This window comes from Lygodium microphyllum, chromosome 28 (assembly GCF_053477565.2).
Source record: "Lygodium microphyllum isolate KBCC chromosome 28, Lygodium_microphyllum_v1.1.10, whole genome shotgun sequence".
Lineage (NCBI taxonomy): Eukaryota > Viridiplantae > Streptophyta > Polypodiopsida > Schizaeales > Lygodiaceae > Lygodium > Lygodium microphyllum.
Genome location: NC_141162.1, coordinates 28,557,061 through 28,572,316, shown reverse-complemented (window position 1 = coordinate 28,572,316; position 15,256 = coordinate 28,557,061). Strand labels below are relative to the sequence as shown.

The window sequence follows — 15,256 nt, the reverse complement described above, 5'->3', positions numbered from 1 at the left end:
TGGGGCCAATTTTTTAGTTTTCATGAGTTCTTATGATGCTCGACATATGGGTGAAGTTTCAACGGATTCCAATTTATAAAATTGATAATTGAATCTTTTAAAAAAAATACATAAACTAGATTATACTTTACTAAGAAAAAAAATCACCAAGTATGCGTAATTGAGTATCGAATGTATTATCGACCAAACTACGTACGACATTGGAAAATTAAAATTTCACAAAATATAAATCATGGACAAAATAAAATGTCATATATCGGATATAGTATTGCCAAACCATAAAATACAATAAAGATATAGTGCATCGGCTCAAGTACAACTGTTCATCGACATGTGCGTGATTGTGCATAAAATTTATCCTCAACGAAGCTACTTGCAAAATCAAAAACTTAAAATTTCACAAAATGCAAATCATGGTAAAATATAGCATTATAAAATCACAAAATCCATGATAGATAGTACATTGCACCAAGTACAACTAGAGCTAGGCAAAATTTAGCTCCGTTTTGAAGGCCATTGCTATTAAATACTTGAAGGTCTACTAGAAGGATAAACCAGACCTGAGCTAAACATAGATCCATTTACAAGGTAGCTTCTCAAAGCATGTTGTTGACATTAAGATTAAATGCATCCTTGTTGTTACGAATCTTATAAACTAGAATCAAATCTATGGGATTAATGTTGATACATTGGGCATGATGAATGGCTAGAAGTTGATCATCACTCATGAGATCAATCAAGTAGCTTTTCAGTTGCCTCTTGGAGAGCAAGCAAGGCTTGGCTTGACCATTGCCCCACATTCCTTGCTTAGTTTCTTGAAAAGAACTTGTGATGATGCTATGACTGTAGATCTTGTAGTACTTCTTGCACCAACCCAGAGAATGGTGTCTTAGGAATGATTAAGTTAGCAGTCTTCTGGAATTTCCTTATCTCACGTAGAGTAGTTGTGCCTAGTTTCCATCTTTGCTTCTTATGTGTTGGAGAACGTGTATTACTAGCTGGAGCAGTAGTGGGAGATAGAACAACTAGAGCATGTGAACCACCATTTCAAAAAATAGTGGACCATTATTAAGGCCTGGCCACACATTGTGATTGTTGGAGTTCCCACTTTGAGTTTCACACTCTCTCTTGCTCTTGCTCTCCATCTGCCATAGCTCTCACCACCAAGCTTCTTCCTCCTGGGTTCCACTTCCCTTTCAAATAGTATCAGAGCAAAGGCATTGGAGCTTGCCCGACATTCTCTTCAGCCCGGATTTGAAGAGCTTCAACCCAAGCTTCAATGGCAGCCATGGCACCTTCATTTGCAGGTATGTTTTGATCTCCCGTCTCCTCCTTGATCTTTTGGCCTTCCATTGGCACGTTGCAGGGCTGCATCAGAGCCCCCTCAACATTGCCAAGTGCTCCAGAGCACTGTTGAAGACACCCCAGCCCCCAAGAGCAGCTAGTGCAAAATGCGGGGCATTTTTAGGGGGCTGCGTTGATCTTCTCTTGGCATTTCCAGCTCCTTCCCTGGCTTCCCAGCACTGTTGGGAACCTTCTCGATCATCGTTGGACTCCCTAGCATTAGTTCTTGGCTCCCGATGGACCGATTCGAGTGCTTCCATCTTCAACCATTGCTGTATACACACTCGCAAGATTATCAAAACAGGGTAGCACTTGACATTTACTGTTTGATGCTTCTTGGCATTGCTCGTTTGATGCCTATTGATGCCCGGTGATGCTCGAATGTTATGAGATGCTATGACTATGCTTTGGGACTGATTTGGAGCAGATTTGGGCACTCATTAAGCTTCATTTGATAGTAAATATGCTGCTGTAATACAGTGGACTGGATGTATGCATTTACTTGGTGTATGCATTGGTTCCTGGATGTGGGGTGTTTACTGGAGATTTGAATGATCATATCGATGTATTTGGAAATTGTCAAATGCTTAATTTTGGTTTTGGAATGCTTTTGAGCTTGGATTAGGCTCTACCTTGGTCATCATTCACTGGCATTTGGCTTTAGTTGGCATGCTTTGGACTGGTTTATGCCTATTGTCACTCCTTGCCATTTAGGCTTCTTGCATTTATGCTTTGGTTAGATATGGATGCCACTTGGTTTGCCCATGCTTGACACTCACTTGGAGCTTCATCTTCAGATGTATTTGAGAAATTTGGACGTACTGAGCATTACATTTGGTTGTTAGTTACATGCTTTTTGAATGTTTTCAGGCTTATGCTTTACGGGTCTGAGATAGCTTGGGATTTATGCTCTGGATGTATCCTACTAGGATTTGGTATGTCTGATGCTATGTACTCGATGTATTAGAGCGTTTCTTGCTCTATTTGCATCAGACTTTACTTCCAGTGGGAGCCTCTTGGTATATTCGGATGTACACAAAGTCTTACTTACACTTGAGCTTGAGCTTGTGGGACAGTTATATGCATTTGCTCTCTTGAGAGCTTTATGTCTGCAGTTGGTCTATAGTGGGCTGATTTGATACGCCTATTGGGCCAGGCACCTATCTCCGTCATAGGTTTTTCAAAATTTTATCCATCTTGGATGGTTATGCATTGAGCTTCTTGCTCTATCAGTTGTGCTTGTGCTTGGTCTCTTCTCTTACCCTGAGACCCATTACATGCATGACTTCTAGACCTATGAGATGTCTCTTTCCTGACAGGTTATTGGTTTGACAGTTCTTGGTATCTTCTTGCCCCTTGACACTCACTGTTGGATATATCTTGCTACCTGGCAGTTGCAGTGACATATGTATCAATGATTGCTTCACTTTGGGACAGTTTTACATACTACTGTCATTTATTCCAGCAAGCTAAAATCTGTAGATTTTGAGTACTTCTATGAGGGTAATGCTTACTGTTTGATGTTATCTTGGTCATATTTGGTGGACAGGTGGTTCTCTTGGTAATATCCACTCTTTCAGTCAGTTTTAGCAGTGGTTTTAATGCATTTTCTGCTAATTACAGCAACCTAAATTTTTACTTTTTTGCTTTGATTTGGGATAGTATGGCTGGTCATCTGAAAGACATAGCTCTCTTGAACATTGCCAAGTTGGATGGTACCAACTATGGGTATTGGAAGTCCCATATATGGCAGGTTTTGGTGCAAAAGTTGCAGATTAAACCCTTACATTTCAAGGGTGCTAAACCCGAGGATATGGATGATGATGTTTGGATCAAAGTTGATGAGCTATGCAAGTCTACCATTATCTTGTCACTCTCAGAAGAGGTCCATCCTAATGTTGTTGAAAATGAGAATCAGAGTGCATGGGATTTATGGGAGAAGATTCAGGAGCTTTATGTACAGCAGAGTCTTGCGTAATAGATGTATTAGCTGAAGCAATTAATGGACCTTTGCATGAAGGAGGGAACATCCCTATCATCTCATTTTAGTCAGTTTCATGCTATCATGAAGAATCTGTTGTCACAGGGTATTGTGTTTAAAGACAACTTGCACTTGTTGTTTCTGCTTGGCACCTTGCCTGAATCATAGGATGTCTTCCGTATTGCCATATCCACGAACAAGCTTGATGGGCTGAAAATCAAAGATGTTGACAGTGCTTTATTGACTAAGGAAATCAACAGGAGAAACAATGATGCTTCCCTCTCTTCACATGCATTGACCATTAGAGGTGGCAGACATGGCAGGCATGATAATGATCATAAGGGCAGGGACTCTTAGAAGTCCAGGTCCAAGTCACATGATCACAGTAAGTCCCGTGGATAGAAGTTTGATCTTACTTGTCATTATTGTGGAAAAGCATGACATATTAGGCAACAGTGCCATAAGATGCGCGATGATAAGCGCAAGGAAAAGGAAAAAGAGAAAGTGCAAGAAAAGTCTTCTGAGCGTAGTATTGTACATGCAAAGTCCAGTGTAAAGATAGAAGAGGTTAATGTCATGCATGCCACTGATTTAGATGAAGATTACATACTTACAGCTTCTTCATGCAATGCCTTACAGGCTTCTGAGATACATTCTATGTATGTGCAGTGCTGGATTTTGGATTCGGGTGCGTCATTTCATGTGACACCTTATAGAGATTGGTTTTATACCTATCGTACCATCTCTGTTTTTATGAGTCTTGGTGATGATAGGTCTCTTGACATTATGGGCATTGGTGGTGTTAGGCTACAATTTCCTTCTGGCAGTTTTTTTTTACATGATGTACGCCATGTACCTACGTTGACTCGCAGCCTTATGTCACCTGGACATCTTGATGATGTAGGGTATTTTGTGTCTTTTGGAGACTTTGCATGGAAGATTACTCGTGGCAGGCTTGTGCTTGCAAGAGGTGCCAAGTCTGGCAGCCTCTATCCCTTACTTGTATATGGAGTTACCTTGGATCATGTTTTGTCTGTGGGTTCTATTCCCCATGTATCCCTCTAGCATGCTTGTTTGGGGCATATGTCCCTTAAAGGAATGAAAATGCTCCGTGCTTTGCAGTATCTTCCGCCTTTTGACTCTTTGCATTTTGATTCTTGTAATCATTGTTTGTATGGCAGGCAGACTAGAAATATGCATAAAAAGTCTGGTAAGAAACGCATGGGTGAGCCCTTGGCTCTTGTGTACTCAGATGTATGTGGGCCCATGCCCTGTCAGTCACTTGGTAGGGCAAAGTACTTTGTTACTTTCATAGATGATTACTCATGTAAGGTTTGGGCTTATCCCATAAAGAGAAAATTCGATGTCTTAGACACATTTCAGTGTTGGCTTGCATTAGCAGAAAACCAGTATGCTGGGAAAAGGCTAAAATGCTTAAGGTCAGATAATGGGGGTGAGTGTGTATCACGTGCTTTTGAGCGGTTTTGTGATAAGCGGGGTATTAAGCATCAGTTGACCGCCCCTTACACCCCACCCCAGATTGATATGGTTGAACGCATGAATAGGACCATTCAGAAAAGGGTCCGTAGCATGCTTAGCCAGGTTGGATTACCGTAGCAGTTTTCGACTGAGGCAGTTACTACTGCAGTGCATCTCATTAATAGGTCATCTAGCAGTGGCATTGACTTTCATGTTGTAGAGGAGGTCTGGGCAAGCAAGTCCCCCCTCTTATGATCATTTGCGTGTCTTTGGATGTGAGGCATTCTACTATGTGCCCAAGGACAAATGCAATAAGTTGGATCCTAAAAGTGTCAAATGCATTTTCATTGGCTATGGAGATACAAGAGAGATGGATTACCATCTATGGGATCCGCAGTATTCGCGAAAAGCGATCCGCAGCCATGATACCATCTTTCATGAGGACAAAATACATATGTATCCTGAGAAAGTGGTTGAGGTATGCAAAGTTATCTTTCAAGAGGACCCACCTGCTCTCGTTCAGCCCGCTCCACGGCCAGCTGGACAGCATGCAGCATCACCTGATGCTTATAGCCCAGATGTTAGACATGTTGATGTTAGACAAGATGTCGGTTAGCCAGCAGAGCCTGGGTTGAGGCCTTCTACTAGAGATAGATGATCTCTTGACCGTTTTGCACCCTCTATGGATTATGTACTGGTTACAGATGCAAGAGAGTCTCTCACTTATGATGAGGCTATGCATAGGGGTGATTGTCACTCTTGGGAGAGGGCTATGCAGTCTAAGCTTGACTGATTGCATAAGAATCACACTTGGGATTTGGTTTCCTTGCCTTAGGGTAAGAAGGCTTTGCCATGCAAGTGGGTGTACAAGCTGAAAAGTACCCTTGGACATCCCAAGCCGGCATACAAGACTCGATTGGTTGCTAAGGGTTTTAAGCAAGAGCATGGTGTTGACTTTGATGAAGTATTTTCTCATGTGGTCAAGATGACCACCCTACACTTAGTCTTGGCCTTGCTTGCACAGCTTGACCAAGACTTGTACTAGATGGATGTCAAGACGGCTTTTTTACATGGAGACTTGCACGATGAGATTTACATGGAGCAGCCTATGGGCTTTGCCGACCCTGGCAAAGGAAACACCTAGTGTGCAAGCTATAGAAGAGTATATATGGCTTGAAGTAGGCACCTAGGGAATGTTACCATAAGTTTGATGCATTCATGCATTCACAGGGCTACAACCGTAGTGCTATGGATCCGTGCTTGTACATGAAGAAAGCCTGTGACGGTTCTTTACTGATTTTGGTACTTTATGTGGATGACATGCTTTTAGCAGGGACAGCTCATGAGGAGCTAAATGCTCTTAAGGCTCAGCTCAAGAAGAGCTTTGAGATGAAAGATTTGGGGCATGCCTCTCACATACTTGGTATGTGCATTACATGTGACAAATCTCAGGGACTCCTCTATCTGTCACAGAGGGAGTATATTCATAAAGTCCTTGAGTACTTTCGTATGCAGGATGTTAAGCCTATTGGCTATCCATTACCTTCTCATGTGAAGGTTTCACAGGCCGATTGTCTGTAGACAGATGAGCAGAGGGCCGAGATGGCCAAGATTTCCTATGCATTAGTTATGGGTAGTCTTATGTATGCCATGATAGCCACCCTTCCAGATATTGCTTTTGTAGTTGGGGTTGTGGCACGTTATATGGCTACACCTGGCAAGAAACATTGGGATGCCGTGAAGGGTATCATGAGGTACCTGAAGGGCACAATAGATATGTGTATTTGCTATGGCAGCCAGGATATAGGAGTCGTGGGGTACACTGATACTGATTATGCAGGACATGCAGATAGTAGGAAGTCCACTTCTGGCTATGTATTCACTTATGCTGGAGGGGCTATCTCTTGGATGTCCAAGGCGCAAAAGTGTACGTCTCTTTCTATTACAGAGGTCGAGTATATTGCAGCCACAAAGGCTTACAAGGAGGCTATCTGGTTAGGCCATTTGATTGCAGACCTTGGTATGACAAATGCTATGCCTACACTGCATTCAAATTCTATGAGTGCCATTGAGTTGGCCAAGAATCCACCGGTCTTCCATGTGAAGACGAAACATATTGAGGTGAGGTACCACTTCATTCGTGAGGTCGTTGAGGATAGGTTTGTTGACCTTGCCAAGATTTTGACTGAGCAAAATCCTGCAGACTTACTCACGAAGAGCCTCACTATTAAGTGCTTTGCCTTCCTCAAGAGATTGATAGGCGTTGGATGAGATGACGTCTTTTTCCTCATCCTGTTTTGTACATGTGTACATGTTGTACTTTCTTTTCTTTTCTTTTCTCTCTCACTAGGTTAGATTCACATTTAAGTGGGAGGTTGTTGGGGGTAAAGGTGCCTTTGCCTAGCCGCCCATATATTGCTACACTGACAGTACTCGCCATTGCACACTACGGGTGGCGAGCGCCCATCACAGTCACTTATTCTTTATTCTTTTAGTGACAGTTTGAATAAAAGGAAGGCCCGGCCACACATTGTGGTTGTTGGAGTTCTCACTTTGAGTTTCACTCTCTCTCTTGCTCTTGATCTCTATCTGCCATAGCTCTCACCGCCAAGCTTTTTCCTCATGGGTTCCACTTCCCTTTCATAGAGGGGCTATCATTATTGACCACACTAGGGCCACCATTTTTGGCCACAATAGCACCGCCATTATTAGCTATAGTAGGACCATCATTCTTACGGCCACTCGGGGGCCATTATCACTCATAGTACTCTCACTAGATTCAAATGAGTATAGAGCTCTTGGTCTTGTGTGTGTCTTCTTAATAAAGAAGCTTGGAGCATGCCATGGTTGTGATGACGTAGGATGGAAAATAGAGGGTAGAGTGAAGAGTAATGGAAAAAAATGAAAGGAGAAACTTGACTTAAATACAAAACTTTTAAACTTATTGTAGTATAAATGAACTTTAAAATTACTTTCAAAGTATAAATGTTTACTTTAGTATAAATAAACTTTTAAACTTACTATAGTATAAATGAACTTCTCTCTCTCTCTCTCTCTCTCTCTCTCTCTCTCTCTCTCTCTCTCTCTCTCTCTCTCTCTCTTTGTCTCCTGCTACCCCCTCTCATACCCCTCTCTCTCTAGGCTAGTGAATATTCAAAGGTTTGAAATTTTCAAATCTTTATCTTAGGATTTCAAAATCAACTTTTCATAATTTAAATTTAATTTTTAAAAAGTTCCAACAATATCTTGTATCTCAAGTCAAATAAAGGACTCAAGTAGAGATAACCTTAAATTTCACTCTCTAAGATAAGCATTGTTACATTGTCTCTTTTCCCAAGAAGTGTGGTTTAAGATTAATAGACCCAAAAGATAAAGCAATTGATATCAAAACTTTGAAAAACATAGTTTAAGCCTTTGAAGTTTTAAATAAAATTTACAAAATGCTCTTATAATCACATTCAAATAGACAAACTGTTTAAAGATTAAGATAGGAGTGTTAAAGACATCTTATGTTTAAGATAAAAGTATTGATGAGTCATATCCTTAGTACTTTTACTCTCTCTTAGACTTTAAATGCATCAAAATTGTACTTTTTATCTAGATCTCCATTTCTTGCCATCTCTCTTTTGGGTTGCCAACCATTCTGCATGGCGTTGTCTAGTTGTGTTGTTTTCATATCTTTCTTTTCTCACTTCATATATTGCCTACTTATAGATTTTACTTGAGAGGTTTTGGACTCTCTTTTTTTCTCTCATATCATATCTCTAATATCCTATACCACCATTGGAATAATTGCCTCATCGAACTAGAATCATTGATGCTACCTCCATGATCAATTGCCTTTTGAAAAGCACAACGAGCTTGCCAGTGAGATCATTCCATGCCTTGAGTTGACCATACTATTAAACTCCCTTAGTCTGCAAAGTATGGAGCATGTGTCTCAAGTATATGTTGCATAAGAAAGAGAGATTAGAAACACAAACTAATTCACAATGATGATATACTTTTGTAATGGTGACAATACTTACCATGTAGTGTGTTATGCTATTTGAAGTCCATGCCTCCACCAGAGAGTTGTGTATTTTAGCAAGTCTCTTTAAATATATTGGCATCACCATCCCTTAACCTCAACTTTTGTAAGAGAGTTGCTAATTTATCTAGGTGTATCCACACTTTTGCCTTTGCAATCCTCATTTTTTTTCCCCATTGCTCCAATCTAGAATAGCAAGGTCCAACTTTTTCCATGCTGCATACTTCTCTAGTTGTTTCACAAGTATATTGCCTTCCTTATCTCGAGGTGGAGATACAAACTTCCTAGCCTTGGGTCTTCCAAAGCATGGTTTGCAAGGGATGTTTCCACACTTGCCCGATTTTTTCTCGTCCTTTTTTATTTCTACTTGGCCCCCCCTACAATCCAACTTCAGAGAGGACTTGATCTACCTTCCTTAATGTAGCATCAGCTTCTGACACAGGTTGCATCTTGTATGCAAAGCATATATATTCATATACTAGCTTCTCAATTATTATAACCAAACAATGCAATGTGCAAAAGTGAATCCTTGTCAATGCTATTTTCAAAATAGGATGCTAGTTTGAATTCATTGGGACTGGCACTCCATTTCTTATGACTTTCTAATCATGTGTTGGAGCACCTTGTTGTCTTGACTTGGCAAGCCTTTCTTTCTTTCTATTCCTAGTTTGCATACAATATATACATAGAAATTTTAGATTTATTGCATTCGATAAACCAAACATACACTTCATTGTTTTTAAATCACCTACAAGATGCCATTCAACTTAATAGTCCCCAAATCCTTCAACATGTAAAGTTGTTCCATTATTTTGCTATTGAATAATGCTGAGTATATTAGTGAGGTTAAAAAAATTTTGAAGTACTTTGTGTCCTCCTTTGGTACTTCAAATGTTGCAAGCCACCAAGTTTAATTCTCTGATTGCACACTGAAGTAAAAAGGATGGTTTTCATTGATATTGAGATCTAATGCTTGATTCATAAGTGTTATACTCACACGTTCAAGTTTTTGCTCCTTGATAATCTCACTCTCGTCAAGTTTGAGGACATGTCTCTACATTCTTCCAAAGACATATTGTAGAACTTGACCATAGCCACTTACACCCTATTATATCCAATATAAAGTTATTGGATACATTCAATACAAAGGTAACTTCTTTGGAACCATTCTTCAACATGTGTGCATGTGCTCCAGATATGTAGGCTCACCAATCAGTTTTAAAACTTTCTCATTTAGTTATTTTCGAGCCTTCTTCACGTGAAATGCTTTTGGCATATACACTACTCGCTTAGTCTTGAAGATTGCTTAAAACTTGTATCCAATTGTTGATAGAGCATACTGTATAACTTAGAACTCAATTCCACCTTGTCACATGATCCTTGAGCATCTATAGCAATAAACAAGTTTTTTACATCCCTAAGACATTCTCTTACGATACTATCCACGATATCCTTGAATTTACGATTTTCCAATATATTTTTGACTATGTCGTTGCTTAGGACTTTAGCAATAGTAACATTCTCTATATGAGAAAACATATTTCTCATTATAATAGATCTATAATATTGTATTTCTCATTGTAATAGATTGAGTATATATTCACCGTCTATGATATTGTCTACTTCCCTTGGTTGTTGGTGAATTGGTTTAACTAATCGGATGTGCTGATGTGCTTCTTTGATCTTAAAAGCGAATCCGATCTCCAAAGTCTTTATGAGCTTCCTCTTTAAGTTTCTATTCTCATTCTCCAACTCCATAGTTTTAGACTGTAACTCAATATTCTCTACGTCTGTAGCATGCATAGCATCTTCAATGACATACATTGCTTGTTGTAAGCTATGATTCTCCCTATCCTTATCAACCGGCAATCCATCTTTTTTCATCAAAAACTACACACACCCTTGTAATCTTATCTACATATTTGTTGAGCTTTGATGAACCCTTGTTGATGCTTGTGTCACAAGTCTACATATGTATCCAATCCATACAATTCTTCATTGTCTTCATTACCCTCTCTCTCTCTCTCTCTCTCTCTCTCTACATGAATTGTTGCTTAAGGATTAAACAACAATTGTGAAGAATAATAACATCACAAAGATTAACAAATAAAGATATATCCATTATCACTTAATTGCTTATAATATTGTGTTGAAGAGGGAGATTGCTTGTAGTAGTATAGAGAGTGTTGCAGATAGAGATTATTTGATTTTAACAAATGACATCAAAACTACTCTTCAATGCTATTTCAAAAGATTTTGTATGCCAATAAACTATATTCTGGAGGGAAAAAGAAGAGTACACAAAATTTGGGATAAAACTAGAGCTTCCAAAGGGAAGGAAAAAATGCCTAGAAATGGTTATATACTTGTCCAAAAGAGAGAGAAATTTATAAGGAAACTCTCCAGTCAAAAAGGTGTATTTGGATAAAAAATAATCTTAAAATATGATATATACAACAACTTATACCGTTTTTTAATTTCTATCCTTTTAAGAAGTGAGAATGAGAATGATTCTAATATATTTTAATGTTAAAAAGTCACAACAATATTAAGAAGTTGAATGTTAATGATTGATTGTATTTTTTGAGAAAATAAAATTACATTTTTTTAATTGAGGATTTTGAGAAAGAGTAACCTTACATTATAGTTTGGGGATCAAATAATAGGTAAATTCTATTAAAAATACAAATATGAGATTTTCTTAATTGTAGAAGATCTCTTATTATAACATTATTTTGGAATCTCTTTTTAGAGGGAGAGGTAAGAGAAACCCCTTAAGGGGCCAAAAAGAGAGTCCGTATTTCTTCTAATGTGGTATTTATACATGAATCCATAGGCTATCCCTGTGATGGTTGATTGTCATAATAATGTTGCAATTGCAATACCCACAATCTCCCCAACAACAACAATATTCCTTGCACTACGAGCATAAGAGACATTAGAGCCACAAGGAGGTAGAGAGCCATCATAAAGCCCATAATTATTAGCATAGATCCTTACACATGTGCTAGATGAATTGTTAATGGTGGACAAACCATTCTTTGGTATTGGCCTACTTAATAATTGTTAAAGAAATTCCAATCTAACAAAATTTAATTATGTGTGACCACAAAGGCAAACTACGCTATCCCACAACACTTCCAGTAAATGGGTCAATAGTAGTCCCCCTCTATTCTTTAAGATTACCCCTTAATGGCTCAAAATAGCATGCATCTCCCCCTACTACCAACATGCAAATAAACCATCCTTGTTTAATAACCATCTTCCATTGTAGATTTGACTCCCTCTTGACAAGAAGTTGTCTCCCAACAAAGAACCCCATGGGTTGCCTTTACCATGCCCCTTTTACTAAAAATCTAATTTGTTATTACATGTTGTAGTAGAGGACTGAAGTAAGTCATAGGTTGGAATTATACAACTCAAAATAAGTGCTTATTTTGTCACCCTACAAGGATTGATGGACCTATTTACTAGAAGGGGGAGAAGCTGCATATTGAGATCTCTATCTCTATCTCTCTCTCTCTTTAAAGTAAAACATAATGTGGCAAATATCTCTATATATACTCAAAAACTTATAAATATCTCTATCTCTATCTCTCTCTCTCTTTAAAGTAAAACATAATGTGGCAAATATCTCTATATATACTCTAAAACTTATAAGTATCGGTGTGTAGTTAATGAGTTTCCTTAAATTTTTCTTTCACGTAAATAACAAAAGAGCCTTCATAACCTTCATATATAATGTTAGAAATGTGGATAAATATAAAATCTCAAAAGGATTTGAGCCTAATTAACTTTCAAATTAGAAGTATATACATTTTTTTTCAATTGGCAAATACTAGCCACTAAAATCATCATTTGATCATATAAATCCATAAGTTTCTCTGAGATGTTGAAATTAAGGCTATCAAAATCAAGAGAGCCCATAGGCATGCAGCCTCCTGAGAATTGAGAAGTTACCTCGCTAGAAAACAAATTTGGAAGGGGGGAAGTTCATGAAGAGCTAAAAACCGTAAAAGATAAGACTTAAAAAAGGAAGAATATATGGAGGCCAAATACATGGAATTCCTCTCAAGGAATGGTGGGTAGGCAAAGATGGATCGTCCCACAAAGGAACAATTCCAAATGTTCAAGTCTAAAAATGAATCCGAAAAGATCCCCCTTCTAAATATAATTGATGGCTCGATTGTTATTTCTCAAGAAAGAGGATTTGCAAATAGCCCAACAATTCTATGCTAACACTTTTAGTTAGGTAGCTAACAATTCTATGCTAATGCTAATGCTAATGCCACTGCAGGAAATTTAACCCTCTTTTTTGTTAGATATACCATATGCTGTTTCCACCGCTACGGCACCTCGGCACGGTGCTCTCTTTCCAAATCCCCCCTCCGCAACAAAACCTTCCTCTCCGATGGATAGTTCAAGTCTTTAAACTGTAAATTCAGGTACATCGCGTCATCTGAGATGTGGACACATGACGACTACCAGCTACAGACGAGTGAAAATGGGACACATCCGGAGACAGGCAGAGCCGTGTTCTTTTTTAAGTATTGTACAAGCCGAGACGGCCTTTAATAAAGGCTTTTTGGCACGCCCATATCGCATATGATAGCCACGATGGGTGCCAACGATGATGGATATAGTAGTAGTAGTAGTCACAGTAGTAGTGGTAGTAATAGTAGTAGTAGTAGCAGTCGCAGTCGCAGTCGCAGTAGTAGTAGTAGTCGTAGTAGTGACCGCGTAAAAGAAGAGATGGAGCGAAGAAGTAGCCATGACAGTGGCTGGAGTCCTGCTGCGAGGATGCACAAAGAAATTGGCGATGGGGAAAGCCAAGAAGAGGATGCACAAAGAAATTGGCGATGGGGAAAGCCAAGAAAGGTTGAGGGGGATCTTTCCAGCTAAAAAAAATAAAGAGACGCGGGGGGGGGAAGATATTTTTCTGTGTTTCTGTCACAGTGGAAGAAGATATCCAGAGAGAGATAGAGAGAGATGGAGGCGGAGACAGAGACGTATATGATAATGCAAGAAGACATCCACCGGGGAGAGAGAGAGAGAGAGAGAGGGATGTACACAGAGCCCATCAAAGAGATATGATAGTGGAAGAAGACATCCACCCGGGCGGCGCCGGGGAGGGGGGGGGGGGGGGGGGGGGGGGGGAGAGAGAGATCTCTTCAAGTATATCTAAAATTCTGTGAGAGCAGAATTAGAAGAAGGATCGAAGACGGCTCCATTACCTCTCTTTCGACGGCAATCCCAGACGTCCATCCGCCAGATGAACAAGATGGGTAATTGGCGGCTAGAGAGGGTGACGGGGCCAAACCGCAGCCGTTCATTCCGGAGCGGAGGGCGGCGGCGACGGCGAGCATGCCCCCGAGAGCGGGGGAGGCGCCGCCTCCGCGTGGCGGGCGAGGCGCTCGGACACGTGGGCGAGGGACTGGAGGTTGCAGCGGACGACAGTGTCGACGAAGGTGCGAGTGTCGGAGGGGGTGTTGCCGTCGGGGACGTCGACGACGTACGACTCGACGACGAGGGTGACGTGCCCGCCGCCGACCAGCGGGGTGAGGGAGGTGGTGGAGCGGTAGTTGCGGAGGCGGTGCTGGCCACCCAGCACGCGGAAGGCGAGCACGTGGCGAGTGTCGTCCAGTACGTCGAGGCGCTCGCGGCTGCTGGCGGCGGGCAGGCCGGAGACGACGCGGACCTCGCGGACGCTGCCGACTCCGCGGCCGTCGCCTTCCTTGACCTCGCAGCTGCGGATGAAGTGCTTGTAGGCCTGGGGGCGGTCGAAGCGGCGGAGCACCGCCCAGACCGCCTCCACGGGCGCCCGCACCCGCTGCACCACCGCCGACACGCACTGCCCCGCCCCCGGGGCCAACCCGTGGTGCCGCCTCAGCGCCTCCTCCACGCACGCGTACTCCTCTTCGGTCAGCTGCTCCGCTGCCAGCTCGCATGCCCCCCTCTGCCCCTCCCCTTCCCCTTCCCCTTCCTTGCTCGTCCTCTCATCTTCCTCCATGTTCATTCTATTTTTTTTCCCACCACAGAATAGGAGACTACTACGGATCCTGCTCCCTGCCTGCCTGCTTAACCTACCTGGCTACATACATACATCGCCGTAAGAACACTCGAACCGTCTCCCTTTGCCTTTTAAGGGAAGACCTTACACCTTACACTGCCCTTGGGGTGCTCCTTTTATAGATTGTAGGCCCCCTCCCTTATTTACAAAAATCCTAAGTCGAGAGCTACTTTAAAGTACTTGGGTAAGGGGGCAAGGGTGTCACCAAAATGCAACCCCCCCCCCTCCCCGTGCTCGGTGCGAGAGAGTCAGGAGCTACTTTACACTTGGTAAGGGAGCCAATAGAGTGTCACCGAAATTGCCCGCCAAACCCCTACCCAACCAATTTGTTCGCTTTGATTGGGCAAATTAG

General features: G+C 41.2%; 1 pseudogene; it reads right to left on the bottom strand.

Moving 5' to 3' along the window:
* Nucleotides 1-14,025: 14,025 nt before the first annotated feature.
* Nucleotides 14,026-14,844, bottom strand: LOC148011283 (abscisic acid receptor PYL11 pseudogene; annotated as a pseudogene).
* Between the last annotated feature and the right edge of the window lie 412 nt (nucleotides 14,845-15,256).